Source organism: Tupaia chinensis, unplaced genomic scaffold, assembly GCF_000334495.1.
Source record: "Tupaia chinensis unplaced genomic scaffold, TupChi_1.0 Scaffold000366_1, whole genome shotgun sequence".
In the NCBI taxonomy this organism is placed as follows: domain Eukaryota; kingdom Metazoa; phylum Chordata; class Mammalia; order Scandentia; family Tupaiidae; genus Tupaia; species Tupaia belangeri.
In genome coordinates, this window is record NW_006159863.1 from 484,348 (window position 1) to 503,765 (window position 19,418).

The 19,418-nt window shown below is 39.1% G+C and overlaps 2 protein-coding genes across 2 annotated transcripts in view; one reads left to right on the top strand and one right to left on the bottom strand.

Annotated features, from left to right (window-relative positions):
- Positions 1-19,418, bottom strand: part of FZD3 (frizzled class receptor 3) — an 80,787-nt gene that overhangs the window by 25,203 nt on the left and 36,166 nt on the right. The window lies entirely within an intron of this gene.
- The window catches only part of FBXO16 (F-box protein 16), a 137,637-nt gene continuing 130,174 nt past the window's right edge, over positions 11,956-19,418 (top strand). Inside the window, exon 1 of the mRNA XM_006153207.3 lies at positions 11,956-12,060. The gene's annotated coding sequence lies outside the window, so the exon portion shown is untranslated. The remainder of the gene's footprint in view (positions 12,061-19,418) is intronic.

Consider the following 19,418-nt stretch of genomic DNA (forward strand, 5'->3'; position numbering starts at 1 on the left):
AAAAAAAAAAAGAATTATTTTATTTAACTTTATTTATTTTGATTTGACCAGAGAGGGACAGAGTGAGTGTGTGAGAGGGAGAGAGGAAAAATGAGAAAGTAAGTTGCCAGGTCTGGGACGCAAACCTTGGTTGGCCATGTGGGAGTCCAGTGCCCTTAACCACCATACCACTTGCCAGACCCATGATTTAGAATTTTTATAAAACTATCCCTTATGTGTTTTTTTTTCTTATAAAGAATTATTTTATTATATTAACTTTATTTATTTATTTTAGTTTCTCCAGAGAAGGGCAGAGTAAAAGAGAGAAAGAGAGAGAGAGAGAGCAAGAAAGCAAGCCTTCAGGTCTGGGACTTGCACCATGGTCGGCCATATGGGAGTCCAGCGCCCTTAACCACCACGCCACCTGCTGGCCCTCCTTACATGTTCTAAAATACTGTGTACTCCCTGCCTAAGTTGCTGGGACTGCAGGTGAGTGTCCTGGCACATGGGTGGACAGGGGAGTTAAACCTGGGCCTCCCATGTGGCCTTCGCCTGGTAAGTAGCAGTGTCTACCAGTGCATGCCACTGCAGTTGGGCCCCCTCTCTTGATTTTTAAGAATTATAATAAAACATAAAGAGAAAAAAATGACTATCTCAATCCAAAAACCAATGTCATTCCTCTTCTTTTTTTTAAAGAGATTTTTGCTATAGAGAGTGTGCGCTCACCAGAGAGACAGAGAAAGACAGAGAGAAAAAAAGTGAGAAATGCCACCTCAGCAGGGGAGGGATGGCCATGCTGCAGTCTCTTCTCCTCCATTCTCCTCTTGGGATGCACGCATGCTTGTACACACACCTGGCATAAGTTTTAAGCTGCCAGGTCTAGGACTCAAACTACAGTAGGCCACATGGGAGTCAGGTTCCTTAACCATCAACCAACCACCTGGCTGACCCTATTCTGGATATTTTTAAAGTGGAGAAGACTATATGTGGATAATCAAAATTGACAAAGTATTTAACCAGGTAATCTTTTAATGTATTATGGAATACCAGAAGCCCATGATATACAATGGGCTTATGGTAAATATAAATAAAGACTAAACAAAAGAATTGCTCTAAGAAATTATCAAAAAGTATATTGACATATGGCGCTAACAGGTGGCATGGTGGTTGAGGTGCTGGACTCCCACATGGCCAAGCATGGTTTGAGTCCTGAACCCAGGGTCCTGAAAATAACACAAGGCACGTGTGCATGCGTGCCAAAAATCCCAAGAGGAAAATGGAGGAGAAGGGATTGCTGCACGGTCATTCCCCCCCGGGGGGTGATTTCTCACTTTCCCTTTCTCTCTCTCTCTGGTGAGCACATGCACCCTATGGAAAAAAAAAAAGTGTATTATATATTGACATTTAAGCTATAGTATACAGGGGCTAGAATAAATATTCAAAGTAAGCTACATAAATAGATCAATTATTAAGTAGAGAGAAAACATAATGATGAATATGTAGATAATCAGTAAGATAATCAATACTCAGAACTTATATCCTACATTCTCAAATATGGCTTACTACTTTTTTTTTTCGGAGAGGTTTTTGCTATAGGGTGCGTGCGCTCGCCAGACAGACAGAGAGAGACACAGAGACAGAAAGCGAGACATCACCCCCTAGGGGGGATGGTCACACCGCAATCCCTTCTCTTCCATTCTCCTCTCGGGATCTTGGGCACGCACGCACACACGCCCGGCATGAGTTCTAAGCCACCAGGTCCGGGACGCAAACCGCGGTCGACTACGTGGGAGTCCAGCGACATAGCCATTACGCTAACTGCTGGTTCCCTGGTTTACTACTTCTTAAAAGCAGATTTTTGTGTAAGTTTAAGAAGGAGTTCATATATGTAGTATATAAAGGAGTTGAGGGACCAGCAGATTACATACCACTTACATTGCTGAACTTCCACATAGCTGATCACAGTTCAAGTCCCAGACCTGGTTGCTTGAAATTCACACTGGGCAAGTGTGCGTGCATGCCCAAGATCCCAGGAGGAGAATAGACAGGAAGGGATTGTGGGGTGGCCATCCCCCCTGGGGGGTAATTTCTCACTTTCCCTCTCACTGTATCTATCTCTGTCTCTCTCTCTCCAGCAAGTGTATGTGCCATAAGGCAAAACCCTCTTAAAGAAAAAATAAACAAATAAAAAAAAATAGTTAAAACATGTAAAGTACTTAGAATTGATAGCTAATCAATGTTCAAAAATGTATCTCAGGAGATACTAAAATGTAACCTGTAGTAAGATATTCTGTGGTAAAATAAAAGTTGGATATAATAATCCCCTCCCATTAGTGGGATTATACATTCGTATATTAAAGGTTCTAAAGGACTGGCTCTATAAGGAATCTGGATCCCATATGGCCTACCACAGTTCAAATCCAGGCCCTGGTGGCTTGAAAAACATGCTAGTTGTATGTACATGTGTGCCCAAAATCCTAGCAGGATGGAGAAGTGGGGGAGAAAGGATTGTAACATGACCGTGTCCCACTGTGGAATATTCCTCTCCCTCTGGCAAGGTCATGCACCTTCTGGCAATTCAAACAATAAATTTTTAAAAAAATTTTTTAGAGTTCTAAGAAAAAAGGAACTGTTTATTTTTATTTACCTCCAGGTGTTTTGAAGGCTGATACACATTTAAATTTTTCCATTTAAAAATTAAGGAGCTAGTATAAGTAAATTCTAAGGTTTATCCTGCCAGCCTATGGAGCCTATAGATCTGGAAAACTTTCTAGGGAAATTAAAGACTAGTTTCTATCATATCTAATTTTACTACAAATGTTATTTTCCTTTTTCATGATTTAAAAATCTATTATACTAGTTAACATGTTCAACCTAACCATGACTGTGTTTAATTTTTGGTACATTCACACACACACACACACACACACGCACACACTGCCTGAAAAGTGGAGGGAGGCATGCCGGCCGATGGCATAGTGGTTAAGGCAGCTAGGTCCCACATGGCTGAACATGCAGTTCAAGTTCTAGACCTGGCAGCTTAAAATATGCCAGATATGTGTGTGTATGCCCAAAATCTCGACAGGAGGGAGAGCTGGAGGAAAAGGGATTATAACATGGTCATTCCTCACAGGGGAATAGGGGAAAGTGGACGTGGATGGTGCTTTCTCACTTTCTCCCAACCCCATTTCTCTCTGGCAAGTGCACATATACTCTAGTAAATTAAAAAAAAACAAACAAACAAACAAACAAAAAACAAAAAACAATATAGAGGGAGACAAGGGGAAGAATGAGACAGCTGAGAAGTATTTTGCAAACCACATCTATACATGTTTAATGAATGGTAAGATAACAAGGATTGATTGTAAAAAATATTATTTGCAAATGTAAAGAGGTGGCTTACAAAAATATGATGAAGGCAGATGACTGGTTGGCCCTGTAGCCTAGTGATAAAGGGAGCTGGATCCCACATGACCAACTATGGTTTGAATCCCAGTTCCAGCAGCTTGAAACACTAGGCACACGTGCATGCATGTCCCAAATCCCAACAGGATGGAGAAAGGGAAAGGGATTATGATGTGACCACATCTCATTGTGGGGTACTTTCTCCCTCCGCTTTTGATAAGCACATGTGCTCTCTGGCCAAAAAAAAGTCAAGAACCAAAAACTAAAATTAGTAAAATTTTAATCTAAGTATAAAGTGAGATCTAATCAGAACTGATCACAGAGTTAGAGGTACTGTGATGTGAAAAGAACAATGTGACCTGGGTCAAATCACTTTTTACTTTTTTTTTTTTTTTAATGAAATAAGTGGCTTAAGCTTAATAAATTGGAGGTTTTCTTCAATTCTATTAATATTATAGATGACTGATAGTCTGCAGTCTGAATGTTCCTCTTATAGATACAGACTAATCCTCCTGTTTTATAGCTGTGAACTCAGTCTAGGAAGGTGAATACTTTGCTCAAGGTCACACAGTTAATTAATTCAGTTACTTAAACACTGATAGGTAGAGCAATAAATGAGTCAGAAAATTCCCTGCTCTTACTGAACTTACGAAGAAATAAAGAAATTGAATAATTGCAAGTGGCAATGAGAATGCAAGGAAGGTAGAGAACAGTGTTTGGGGACATGGTGTGGTGGCTGAGACATGCTACTTTACATCAGGATTGTCAGTAAAGTACTTGCCAAGGACATGACATTTAAGCAAGGACCTAGAGTATATTCTGGAATAGGAATATGTCAAGCATTAGACAGCAATAACAGTAATAATGGGGTTGGCAGGTGGTGTGGTAGATAAGGGCACTGGACTCCCACATGACCGACCACGGTTCGAGTCTCGGACCTGGTGGCTTGCTTTCTCACTTTCCCTCTCTCACTCTCTGTGTCTTCCTGGTCAAATTAAAAAATAAAATGAATGAATAATACAGAGTATATTCTAAAAGTAGTATGAAGTAATTGGAGGATTTTGTTCAAAGGGGCGACATGATCTCATTTACTTTTTAAATCGTGACTGTGGTTACTATGCTGAAAATAAACTGTAAAAGAACAACACTAAAAGCGAGAAGTGGAATTGGAAGGCTACTGTAGAATTACTGAATAGCATGACTAAGTGGAATTGGAAGGCTACTGTAAAATGACATGAACAGCACGCAGGCGGTGAGAAGTTCACGGATTGGATGCGAGGTAAATGAGAAAGAGGGCTCAAAGAGTACTCCAAATCTGGACCTGAGCAGCTGGTGAATGATTATACCATTTCCAGAATGGTGAAGAACTGGGGATGGGGGTGTAGGAAGCAGGTTGAAGGAGGAAAATGAAGAGTTCTATGTTAAACATGTGAAGTTGGAAATGCCTTATTCAAACAGAAAGGTAAGTGTAATAGATATTCTGGAGCTGAGAAACAAGACTATGTATCTTAAAACAAAGGACTGGGTAAGATTACCCAGATAAAAGGGGAGGAGTAAAAGTGAGAAAGCCCATCTCCTAACTTTTATTGAATATCTTAAACTATACTTCATGCTTTTGTAAATTAGAAACACTGCTCACATAATGGAAACGCTTGGATTAAAGGGAGAGCTAAAAACAAAATCAGTAGTAACGGTAAGAACTAAATTATGCAGGAGAGTAGGTGATTACATGGAACATTTGTTCTGGTAAAGCCAAAAATCCAGGGAGGACAAGTCAGTGCCCGCACACAGTAAGGATACAGTGAGAAAGCAACTCGAGAAGCAGCTGTTCTGTGAGCGTGCCATATCGTATGTTAGCCAGAGGGCCGGACACAGGGTAAGAACGACAAAGCTACTGCTTTAAACAGAGTTTTCCCTTAAAAATGAATAGAGGGACCAGCAGTTAGTGTAATTGCTATGTGGCTGGGCTTCCATGTAGTTGACCACAGTTCGAGTCCCAGATCTGGTGGCTTAAACTCACGCCGGGCACACGTGCATGTATACCCAAGATCCCGAGAGGAGAATGGAGGAGAAGGGACTGTGGTGTGGCCATCCCCAAGGGGGTGATTTCTCGATTTCTGTCTGTCTCTCTCTGTCTTTCTGGTGAGCGCACGCGCCCTATAACAAAAACCTCTTAAAAAAAATTAGTAGAGGAAGGAGAATGCATAATCTTGTTAAAAATCACACAGAGAATCCTAAAAACAGTGAGATAGTAAATAAAATAGCAGATCTACTAGCTAGGAAGGAAAAGCCCACCAAAAAAAATATTTAAAGAAAAAGGAATTAAAAAAAAAAAAAAGAAAAAGGAATTTTTTTGAGAGTTTTTTTTTGTTTGTTTTGTTATAGGTCACATGTGCTCGCCAGAGAAACAGACAGACAGTAAGCAAAAAAAAATAAAATAAAAATCACCCGCCGGGAAGAAGGCTACACCACAATCCTTTCTCCTCCATTCTCCTCTCAGGATTTTGGACATAGGCCATGAGTTTCATGCCACCAGGTCTGGGACTCAAATGATGGTCAACTATGTGGTAGTCCAACAACTTGACCACTATGCCACCTGCTGGCTCCAGGAATATTTATTTTTTAAGAAGTCCTATAGTGAGCAATAGATTATTTTTTTAAAGAAAACACTCACTAAATACTTTTGTTCCTTATATCATTGAAATAAACAAATGAGAAACTATTCTTTTATAAATCTCCCTGTAAACACTGAATTTTATTGATGGTATAATATATCACCTTAAAAACTAGAAAAACTTGGGACAAGCAGATGGCATAGCAGTTATGTCGCTGGACTCTCACATGGCCAACCGTGGTGCGAGGCCTGGACATGGTGGCTTGAAAATCACGTCAGTCACATGTGCAAGCATGCCCAAGATCCTGGGAAGAGAATGGAGGAAAAGGGATCTCCCTAGGGGGTGATTTCTCACTTTGTCTCTCACTGTCTCTGTCTTCCTCTATCTCTTCAGTAAATGCAAGTACCCTAAAGCAAATAAAAACAAAACAAACAAAACACCCTAGAAAAATTCACCTGATGTATTTCTTTGTTCTATTATCTAGTAAGTAAATGTCAGGCAAAGAAGGGAGACATCAGCATATTCTATGAGCCCAGTATCTCAGTTTCTGTCCTTGTTCTCCAGTGACCTGGCTATAAACAGCAATAAACAGCTATAAAGTGCCTATATTCACTATCTTCTGAACAACTGATCTCCACTAACACCACTCTAATTTCAACAAAAGTGCAATGACTTTATTCAATCATCAAATGGAAAACATTTATCCACATTTTATTTTTCCTACAGATCTATAATCCATAAAAGACTCTGGTGCTTAAATTCTTTCTAATTAAACAGAAAAAATTACTCATACTAATGAGGGGAAAAAGCCTTGCAAAAAAAGAAAACCACCTAAGGCATATTTGTAGTTACTATGGATGCCTAAATTGGATTCTTGTTTCTGAGACCTTGGCTTTGAATCAGGTTGGCAAAGTCCCTGGATGCTTTCCTTATCAAGTGAGATCTCTGCTTTACTAATGGAGACACACACTGCATTAGGTTTGCTTTTATTTTTAAAAATAAATTCATTACAAAACATTGACTTTTATTGAGCCTATAGTCCAATAGGCCCACATACAAAATGAGTTATTGATCAGTTCATGCAGTCTGTCATACAACTGATAAGTGAAAACCGCTCTTGAATAGAGAGGTCTTCTGGTTCCAACTTGTGTGAATTTTTTAATTACACTATACTGCTTTATCAGCCTTTATTTTTGTTACGCTTTGAAAAGTCACCCATTTGTCTTATCAGACAGAAAGATCTACTATAATGCTACAGTGATTAAGACAGTGTAGTACAGGAATAGAAAAACAGATTGTTGGGACCAGCAGTTAGCATAATGGCTATGTTGCTAGACTCCCATGTAGTTGACCACAGTTCGCTTCCTGGACCCGGTGGCTTAAAACTCTCACCGGGCGCCTGTGTGTGTGTGTGTGTGCCCAAGATCCCGAGAGGAGAATGGAGGAGAAGGGATTGCGGCCTGGCCATCTCCCCTGGGGGGGTGATTTCTTGCTTTCTGTCTCTATGTCTCTCTCTGTCTGGCGAGTACATGCGCCCTATAGCAAAAACCTCTCCAAAAAAAAGAAAAAAGAAAAGAAAAACAGATTGTGGAATAGAATAGCGAAACAAATCTCACATGTGAAAACTTGGTATACGACAGAGGCAGCACTACAGGTCAGTGGAGAATGGATGGACCAGTCAATAAAAGGTGCTAACTGGACATCGATGCCACCTCCCCTCATATTAAATATAAAAAGTAAATTGTACAGATTAAGAACTCAAACTGGTGGGGACCAGCAGGTGGTGTGGTGGTTAAGGCGCTGGACACTCCCATATGGCCAACCACGGTTCGAGTCCCAGACCTGGTGACTTGCTTTCCCATTCTCTCTCTCTGTCTCTCTCTGGCCAAATTAAAATAAATGAATGAATAAATAAATTAAATAATTCTAAAAAAAAAAAGAAGAACTCAAACTGGGGCCAGCTGCTGGTATGGCGGTTAAGGTGCTGGATTCCCACATGGCTAAACATGGTTCAAGCCCCAGACCTGGTGGCTTCTTTCTTCACTTTCCCTCTCTGGTGAGCACACATGCCTAAAGCAAATTAAAGAAAATAATTAAATAAAATAAATTAAATTAAATAAATAAATTAAATTAAATAAATAATTTTTCCTTAAAAAAAAGAGCTCAGAGAAATAACAGTATTATCTAAGAGAGTTAGCATGATGCCAGGATATATTTGATTATTTAATTAATCTCATAGAAAACTAATAAATTAGGTGTGAAAAGGCTTAAAGCCAAAATTTACTGAAAAATAAAATGAAAACAAGTAATACAGTTATTTGCAGTCTATTCTATCTGTCCTTTGCTATGCTGGCATTACTGATGTCACTTTAAATCTTATAAACAATAGTAGTTAGAAAATGGAAAGTAATACAATTCATTAGGTTACCTGGAAGGTCATGATATATTTTTCTATGTTTTACTATGCAAAAATGCATCATGACTTTCCTAACAATCCACTGTATATAGTATACAATAATGGATGCAATGATAGGTGGAAAACTAATCATTAAAACTCTTATAAAATTTATGCTTAGTTTTTTTTAATTGCCAGAGGGTACGTGCACTCACCAGAGAAAGTACCCCTCAAGGAGGCATGAACATGTGCAATCCTTCTTGATCCATTTCTCCATCCCATGAGGATTTTTGGCATGCATACAAACATGCCTGGTGTGTTTTTCAGCCTGGATACAAACTGTGGTCAGTCACAAGGGATCTAGCTCCCTAAACACAGTGCTTAACTGTGTTTACTGCATGATGGGTCTGGCCCTATGCTTACTATTTATGTGTATAAAGAATACTAATTGAACCAGCCAGTGGTGTGATGGTTAGGGCGGCTGGATCCCACATAACCTACTACGCATTTGAGTAAAAGAAAAACACACCAGGCACACCTGTGTGTGCCCAAAACTCCAAAGGGAAAAAAGGAAGAGAAGAGAATGGATGTGGCCATCCCCTCATGGGGAATGCTTTCTCACTTTCTCTCTCTGCCCCCCACCAAAAGAGCACACATATACCCTCTAGCCAGGTTTAAAAAAATTAACAAAAAAGAATGCTAATCATCATTCACAGTATAATGATACCCACTCATATGAAAAAAGCATAATTTATCTATCTTTGAGTTAAAAATCTGGGACCAGCAGATGGCATAGCGGTTACGTCACTGGATTCTCACATAGTCAATCTTGGTTCTGAGTCCTAGATCCAGTGGCTTAAAACTCACGCCAAGCATGTCTGCATGTGTACCCAAGATCCTGAGAGGAGATCAGGGAAGGGACTGTGGCGTGGCCATCTCGGCCTGGGGAGTGATTTCTTGATTTCTGTCTCTCTATCTCTCCAGCAAGTGCATGCACTCTATAACAAAAATCTCTCTAGAAAAAAAAAAAAAGAAAAAAGAAAAACGTAAACTACTTTTTTCCCTGAAGCAAATCAAAGGTAAATCACTTTGAAAAGTTCCATTTTCTCTTTCAAATATGAACTGAATAATCAAAAAAAATCAAAGAAATTAGTTCATAATTAAGTACAGAATAATAAAACAGGAAACACGGTTTAGACTTTGCCAAACATTGCTAAGATAGATCAACTTCCTCAGCCCTATAAAAATGACTTACAGGACAGGCCATGTTCAGAAACTGGCTCCTTGATATTTCTTAAAATTGTTCTTCAACCTCATAATTAATTTAAAAAGCCTGATCATACATGTTCTTAATACAACTTAAATTTTCATTTTGGAAAAAATAGGTACAGACTTTATAATTCCAAGAATACCATTCATATTCACCCTCCAAAAAGCACACAAAACTCTATCAATCACACTCACTTTAAGAAATATTTTGCCATGGGACCAGCGGGTAGCGTGGTGGTTAAGGCACTGGACTCCCACATGGTTGACTGCAGTTCGAGTTCCGGACCTTGTAGCTTGCTTTCTCACCTTCCTTCTCTCTCTCTCTCTCTCTCTCTCTCTCCCCCTGACTGGTAAGTGCACATTCCCTATGGCAAAACTTAAAAATAATAACAGTGATAATAATAAAATAAAGAATTAAAAAAATATTTTGCTTTCTCTATTAGTATTATGTCAAGACTAGAAGAGTTCTATAAACTTTTCATTATGAATATGACATAGGTGACACATGGTTTCATGGGTCTAATTTGTGTCCACAGCAATTAAGTAAAAGTCATGACAGCTAAATACATGGTTAACTATTCTTTCTGGGTCTTAAAAGTCATAAAATACTTGAGGAAATTAAGTTGAGTGCGCATTGGGCTCTCTTATCATATCTTAAAATTCTCAACACAATTCTATAGAAAAACAAAGTCTGGAAGAACACATAAGAAACTAATAAATATGATAACCAGTGGGGGTGGAAACTGAAACTATGAGAAATTTGAGTAGGAATAACTTTTTCCACTATATATACTTTCATTTATTTATTTATTTGTTTGTTTGTTTTTGCTATAGGGCACATGCACTTAATAGAGACAGAGATAGGGAAAGTGAGAAATCACCTCCCCAGAGGAGTTGGCCACCCTGCAATTCCTTCTCCTCTAGTCTCCTTCTGGAAGTTTGGGCACACACGCACATATGCCTGACATGATTCTCAAGTCACAGGGTCTGGACTTGAACCGCATGGCCGGCTTTGTGGTTTAACTTAACATGCCTTAACTTCCATGCCACCTGCTCGCCCTACACTTTTGTATTTTAACATTATTGAATTATGCTAAAATGTGACCTATTCAAAAAAATTAAACTAAAAGACAGCCAGGAAAAGGAAAAACCTGAAGAACAGTAACTATTTTGCAAGGGGTCCTAGGTCACCATTAACTGGTTTCTGATACAACTAGCTGATTCCACCATCAACTTGATTCTGGTCTACATACACATTTCTCCTTTTAAAAATAAATTCTAGTAACCCTGGGTATATTTTTAAATCTCCAAATTATACATTGTTAATAGTACTGTTTAGATTTATATACACATTCCACTTAATTTCTTCATCATTTCTTCTTGCATCTCCTAGTATCCTCCTGAGATCATTGTTTCTTCTTGAAATTCACCCTCTAGAAGTTCCTTTAATAGATGTCTCTTGGTAATACATTCTCAGTTTTATTTTTAATGGAAATGGTTTTATTTCATCCTTGTTTCTTTCCTTAATTAATTAATTAATTAATTAATTTGCTGTAGGGCATGTGCGCTCACCAGAGAAAGTGAAAAAGCAAACTGTCAAGTCCGGGACTCAAACCGTGGTTGGCAATGTGGGAGTCCAGTGCCTCAACCTTGTTATTAAGAACAAGACTGCATTCTCCAGAAGATGCATAAATGAAATTTGGGGTACAAGATGTTTATTAGGGAACGTCTGTGAAAGAAAGGGAGGAAGCAGGATTGAGCAGAGGAGGATGAGAAAAGCGCACCAAATTGGTGGGGAGTTCTAGGACAAATAACCTTCCAAATGCCCCATGTCAGGCCCAGGCCAGGTCCAAATGGCCAGGCCTTTGTAATCTGCCTAACAATCACAGACCCAGGTTGCCCCAGGAAAGGCAGACCTCAGCTAAGGCAGCTCTCTGCAGCTGAAGGGCATCTGCTGACCACACTCGCTCCCTGCAGCTGGGCAGCATGTCTGTCTTTGAGGGAGATCTGGCAGTGCACCAGTGTTTCTGTTCATTCTGAAAACTTTACGTGCTTATCTATTCCGTTGGTCAGTAACTGACAATCTCAGTATCTGCAGTTCTAAGTCTGACATTGACGTCACTGGGAAAGTCATGACATATTTTTCTATGCAAAAATGTCATGATTTTCCTGACGACCAGATATACCCAATGATTCTGTCATAGTGGCTTGTTTTCATAGTGGCATTAAATTGTGAGCTATTTGGCCAGCCAATCAGTAGGAAGCTGTAGAAAGAAATTTGCTTCTGCTGACCGCCAGAACACTACCTACACACACTTAGCCTCTAGCCCTAGTGATGTAGGCTTTTGCAAGGAGTTCCTGGATCCCTTTTCAACTTCCTGCTGGTCCAAGTCTAAGGTAACCCTTCCCCTCCATCTGCCTATGAGCCCCTGCTTGACACGCCCTAGCTCCTTAAGCAGTTGGCTGCGATCACAATTATCTTTGAAATTTGAGAGGGCTCTCTCCTAAGTCATGTAAGACCTGATGTCTTGAACAGTGTATCTTTTCCAGAATTTATGGTTTAGACTTTAATTGTTGGTGTTCCCTGTTAAGACGCATTGTCAGAAATGTATTTTGTCCTTTTTCTAACTTCTACTTTGGGACAAACTTCTTGTCTTGTTCTTTAGCAAATTTACAAAGTTATCAGTGAAGTCAACAACTTTAACAAAGTTTATAATCACTGACAATTTGTGAGTTGCGTAAGGAAATAAAAGGAACGCTTTTATAGGTGATAGTTTTTTTTTAAAGTCAGGGAAACAAAAATAATAATTATTTTAACTTAAAAACTTCATTGATGTAAGGTCTAGGCCTTTTCTTTCACTGCTGTCTGTTAATGAGTATTCTTCTTTAATTAATTGATTTATTTCATGACTGTGTGTGTGTGTGTGTGTGTGTGTGTGTGTGTGTGTGTGTGAGAGAGAGAGAGAGAGAGAGAGAGAGAGAGAATCGAGCAATCCCAGTAAGATTAAATGCCACAATCCACCTCTAGTCCCAGCCAGCAGCACTCAGGATAACTTGGGGACTCTGAGGTGGACCTTTCTCAGGTGGGTCCAGCTGTTTTTTGTTTGTTTGTTTTTAAAGAGAGATTTTTTTTTTTTTGCTATAGAGCATGTGCACTTGTGGGAGAAATAGAAAGCAAGAAATCACCCCCCGGGGGGAAGAGCCACACCACAATCCCTTCTCCATTCTCTTCTCGGGATCTTGGGCACGCACACCAGTAATTGCTGCATCACCTCCTGACCCTAGTTTTTTAATACGCCACACTATAATCATCATCTATGATTTCTAGTTTCTGTTCCTTAATGTGAAGAGAACTCAAATACTTATAAAGCAATCTAGAGTTTAACAATCTCTTTTAACCCAGTCTTTGACAGTTCATCTTATTTATACCAACTTCAACAATAATCTATTAAACAATTTTTCTTTATCGAGCCTTTCCAAACCAATGATTAGTTTTCAAGAAAACAATGCTTTCTGGGACCAGCAGTTAGTGTAATGGCTATGTCGCTGGACTCGGACCCGGTGACTTAAAACTCACACAGGGCACGTGTGCGTGTGTGCCCAAGATCCCGAGAGGAAAATGGAGGAGAAGGGACTGTGGCGTGGCCATCCCCCCTGGGGGGTGATTTCTCGCTTTCTGTCTCTCTGTCTCTGTCCAGCGAGTGCACGTGCCCTATAGCAAAAACCTCTTCAAAACAAAGAAAACATTGCTTTCTTTTCCAACCTATACATCACCAATTTGCTAATATTTAGTTCAATTCTATATTATAGTGACACATAGTACTGTCAATAAATGAGTTTTAGAATAAAAATAATTGATTCACCATTAATATATAACTACTGGTAGGAAGAGACGTATGCAAGTGTTTCAAAAAATAGCTGTCTAGTTCAAGCATCCTACATGAATTGGAATCACTTTATTGTATAGAGAGCCTGGAAAGTATACTCTAAGCTAGCAAGCAGGCTAATCCGAAAAGTCAGTTATTCTAAGCATAACTGATAACTCTTCATGGCACTCGCTAATCTCTGAAGGAGCTCAGGTCTCACTTTCTGGCTCTACCTCTAACAGAAAGGTATTCTGAATATGGGCCAGGGACAAAACAGTTCTCAGAGAACATAAGTAAGCCACTGTACCAGCAGATGGGCATTTTGTGGAAGGATGAAAAGGTAAAGAACAAGAAGAAAACTCTTATTTATTTTTTCTTTTTTTCTTTGTTGATAGGTCCTGCCCATTGGAAGGATTATGAGAACTAGGGAGGGTCCTGGGAGAGAGGCGGCATAGAGAGGGTAGCTGTGTAAGTCTCAGCTGGTCTTAGGGCTAAGGTTTATTTCCAGATGTTCACTCACTTTTTCCAATTTCGAAGCAGGTGGTAAGCTTCAGGCAGGACCAAGACCAGACTTAGGACCAAAACTGATAAAGCCAGACACTTGGCTTTTCTCTTGTTTTAAAAGGAGAAGCAGGAGGGCCAGCAGTTGGCATAATGGCTATGTTGCTGGACTCCCATGTAGTCAACCACAGTTCGAGTCCCAGACCCAGTGGCTTAAACTCATGACAGGCACGAGCGCGCGCGCGTGTATGTGTGTGTGTGTGTGCATGCCCAAGATCCTGAGAGGAGAATGGAGGAGAAGGGATTGCAGCACGGCCAGCCCCCCGGGGGGGTGAGTTCTCCCTTTCTGTCTCTCTCTGTCTTTCTGGCGAGCTCTCACACCCTATAGCAAAAACCTCTCAAAAAAAAAAAAAAAAAAAAAAAAACAAAAAAAAAAAAAGAGAAGGAGGAAGCCCTCTAGACAGACACACAGACCTTTCAAATAAATAGCATTGTATGCAGCTAGTCAAGCATCTGGGCTTCAGAATCATTGCCACCATTTTCTTTCCATCAGACATACAAAATATACTATAATATTCACACAAGAAGATGCACTTGCATGCAACGTGCTGCATCTGGTGAAATTTCTAAACATCATTTCTTTTTACCTTGTCCATAGTTAGTTACCCTTTGGTATTAAAATGTCACATTTTATTTTAGGGAAAAGATGTTAAAACATGTATCTGAGAAATTTTTAAAGTGATTATCTGGCTCCTTTAAAACTTTAGAACCTAGGAAAATTTTTCCTACTTAATGTATAAAAATAAATATTTTAACCTATTAAGAATTTTCAATGGAAGTGTCAGAAAAGTAAATATGATGTTCTAAATTAATCTTTGTATACTTACTAAATGACTTTGCATTTTTAGCTATAGACTATAACAAATACCATAGTCTTTCAGGTGGTGTTTTCACTAGGTTTCTCCATATTTTTAAAGAACGAAAGAGTAAGAATTCGAAAATAACTGTATTTTAGTCAGTATATGATTGGATTTCCATATGTATATTTTCTCTTATTAGGCTGTGAACTCCTTCAGGACAGGGGCTGTTTCTTATTCACTGTTGTTTCCCCAGCAACTATCAACATGCCAGAATAGCAGATATACAATAAATGGTTTTGTGTTAATGAATGAGTTTTATAAAGAAAGAGGAAAAATAAATTGCAGTTTATGGGATTCATTTAATGTTAGACCTAAGAAGATCTAGAATAATTTAATGTTAGAGCTAAGAAGAACCTTAAAGATGATTTAATCCAGTCCTCTAAAATTTTACAGATGAAGAATAACTAAATGACTAGCTTAAAGACAAAATCAGAAATACAGCCAGGACTAGAACATGTCTCTCCAAATACTCACATCAGTGTTTACTGCCTAAGAGTAGTAGTGTAAAATGATGTTAAGATTTTAGGCTTTGGAATTAGACAAGTCATATCCTAGGTCTACCACCTACTGAAGACTTAAAACTGTAAAATATACTTGTATGAAACCTACTTTTCTAATTTGTTAAATACAGTACAATGTAATTACTAGGCTTTTGTGAGGATTATATGAGACAATGTGTATAAATTGCTGAGTACAAGACTTGGCATATAGGACGTAACTTCAAAATTAGAATTTACTATGATTATTAAACTGTGGTGCATCTATCTTACTAGTCTCATAAATTACTGAAATTATTTCCTTAAAATGGCATGGTGATGCCTTCAAAGATTATTAGTTTATTGTTTTGTCTTTATTATAGTGACAAATTAGAATTCATTTTTACTGATTTACCACAGTGGTGTAACAGTACTAGGTAATACTGGAAAAAAAATGTTTTTTTGGATAGATTTTTGCTATAGGGCATGTGTACTCACTGGAGAGACACAAATCACTCCCTAGGGGAGATGGCCACACTGCAATCCCTTCCCCTTTGTCCTCCTTCTGGGATCTTGGACACGCATGTACACGCACCTGGCGTGAGTCTGAAGCCACCAGGTCCAGGACTTGGACCGTGGTCAGCCAAGTAGGAGTCAAGTGACATAACTACTACGCCATCTGCAGGTTCCTAACATTGAAAGTTTTTAATACTATTAGGCAGTAGAGTAAAATGATGACCCTGAAAAGGAATAATGAGAATGTGACAGTGACAATTTACACAGGACAGAAAAAATCCCCTAAGTGACAACCACTGCTATGAAAATTATCAAAGATGATTTAAGAGAATTCCAGCTGCAGGTTAAAGGTTGGCAAACTATAACCTGGACAGAGGCCAAATCCATCCCTATGCCTGTTTTTGTAAATAAAGCTTTATTGAAATATTTTCTTCTATTTATTATTTATAGTTTTGCAAAACTGCAGCAGAATAGAGTAGTTGCAACAAAAACCTAAAATACTTACTGTTCAATCCTTTACAGAAAGTTTGCTATGCCCTGCTAGATCACATCAAGTATACTGAATTTCTTCAATGTACTAGAAGTGTGTAAAACATTTCTACATTAGGTGTATCTGTACTTAAGATTTAAATGGAAATCATGGCTTAGGCTATTCTGTTTGACAGAGGCCAGAATAACAACCTGCACGTTTAATATACTTATCCAAAAGTGACATCTTGTCACCAGGAAATTGAGAAAAACCCATTCAGAAACCCCTGTAGTGACATAAAACGAATTGCCCTGTTCAGCTCTGACAGCTTACAAGAACCAATGCGACAAGAATTTAAAAGATGAAACGACAGGACCAGCAGATGGAGTAATGGTTACACTGCTGGACTCCCACATGGCCAACCACCTTTCAAGTTCCAGGCCCAGCAGCTTCAAACTCACGCAGGATGTGTGTGTGTGTGTGTGTGTGTGTGTGTGTGTGTGTGCCCAAAATCCCAAGAGGACAGAGGAGAAGGGATTCCAGTGTGGCCATCCCCACTGGGAGGTGATTTCTTGCTTTCTGTCTCTTACTCTGTCTCTCAGGTGAGTGCAAGTGCTCTATAATAAAAGTCTCTCTTAAAAGAAGACCAAACCACAGAACCAACTCAAATCAGGTAGTAATGGCACACCGTGTGCAAACTGAGACACCTGTGAAAGGTACTGGATATGAAAAAAGAAGGTGCGGAAGAGGATCTGAACATGCTCAAGGAGTTCCCCAACACTTTGAGACATCAGTTTCATTCTCTGTAAAACTAGCACCTTAACTTCTTGTGGGGAGAAGGTTCCTTTGGAGCATGAGCTCTTCCTTCTCTATCTTTTGACCAAAGGACAAAGTTTGTGCTCTGCTATACCAACCCGGTCTCAGTAGATTCCTATGAGACACCACATAGAACAAAACCTCTTGGGTTCCCAGGCCTGCATGAGTCAGTGACAATTTAACAGCATTTTACAACCTGTACATAATAGTACTAGTAGTTTCTATAAAATTCTATACATTCTATAGTATTTTCCAACAAAACAAGAGATTTAGAATATTATTTCAGAGAATTCTCACTCTTTTTCTCCATTATAAAACTAAATTAAAAATTAATTTGGTTCTGGGAAGTCATAAACAGGGTATTTACCACTTTAAAGATTAATAGTAAAGGGGGCCAGTAGGTGGGGCGTAGTGATTGAAGTGCTGGATTCCAACATGGCTGACTGCTGTTCGAGTCCTGGACCTAGTGGCTTCCTTTCTCACTCACCTCCACCTACAGTGAGTGAACATGAACTGTGGCAAATTAAAGAAGAAGGGGAAGAAATAAAATTTTTTTAAAAGGATTAACAGTAAAAAAATGAGTAGCATGATATATTTATAAAGAATAGGGAACCAGCAGTTAGCGTAATGGCTATGTCTCTAGACTCCCACGTAGTCGACCGCAGTGCGCGTCCCAGACCCGGTGGCTTAAAACTCATGCCGGGCGCTTGTGCATGAGTGCCCAAGATCCCGAGAGGAGAATGGAGGAGAAGGGGCTGCAGCATGACCATTCCCCCTGGCGGGTGATTTCTCCCTTTCTGTCTCTCTGTCTCTCTCTGTCTGGCTAGCGCACGCGCCCTATAGTGAAAATCTCCCCCCCCCCCGAAAAAAAAAGAATATGCACTGTTTTTAATGTTGGAATCATAAAACATACCCATTTCCCTCACAGTCCTTTCATAAGCAATGATGATTCCTTTTGGAATTGTCTGGTAAAGGGATACTCATCAGAAAATGAAGCTAAAATTGTAACAAATTAGATTTAATGTTATTCTGCTAATTTTGTCTTTTCCTGAATCAAGACTAGATAGACAACAGATGGGTTGCTATGTGTGGCTGGAAGAATACAAATGATGTTTTTTGTTTTTCTATAAAAATAATTCTTTTTTAGAAACCTACAAATGGCTCCAATGCGAACTGACAGTCTTAGTAAATCTGTTTGTACATGGTAACATATTTCTATTACTGAAACTAAAGTTCTCATGTCAAAATTCCTTGAGACATAGAGCACTAGATCAGATGGATGAAAGAGATGAAAAAAAGCGAAGGACTACTTAAGGAAAGAAAACCTGTGCTTTTGAAAATCAATGTTTAGCAGCCGGCAAATGATGAGGTGGTTAAGGGTGCTGGATTCCCACATGGCTGACCATGGTTCAAGTCCCAGACCTGGAGACTTGCTTTCTCGCTTCCCCTTTTTTGCTCTGTTTTTCTCTGGCCAAATTAAAAAATAATAATAACAAATGGACTTAAATAAATAAGTAAAAATTAATGTTTAAAAGAATAAAATGATGACTCTAATCCAGAATATGCTGAATCGTTGGGAAAATCATGATGCATTTTTGTGTAGAAAAATATGTCATGACACTCTCGATGATCTAAGAGGAAAAATATTTTCTAACCTAAAGAAATATGCACTTATAACAAAATAATATTGGTATTTTATTTTGTGCAAGGCACTCTGGTAAGATGTTTAAATTTATCTCATTTAATCTTCTAGCCACTCAAGAGGTAGATATTACTGTATTTAACATCTTATTTCCTGCATTTTACATGAAAATATAATAGAGCCAGGACCTAATCTGGCCAGTCTAAAGGCCATGTTCTTTAAACAATATGTTACACTATATTCAAATGTTTATTTTAGAAATACAGACAACTTTTAAGAATTGTAATTCTGGGAACCAGCAGTTAGCGTAATGGCTATGTTGCTGGACTCCCATGTAGTCAACCGCAGTTCGCGTCCCAGACCCGGTGGCTTAAAACTCACGCCAGGCGCGTGTGCATGCATGTCCAAGATACCGAGAGGAGACTGGAGGAGAAGGGATTGCAGCGTGACCATCCCCCCTGGGGGGTGATTTCTCACTTTCTGTCTCTCTGTCTCTCTCTGTCTGCCTGGCAAGCGCACGCGCCCTATAGCGAAAATCTCTCAAAAAAA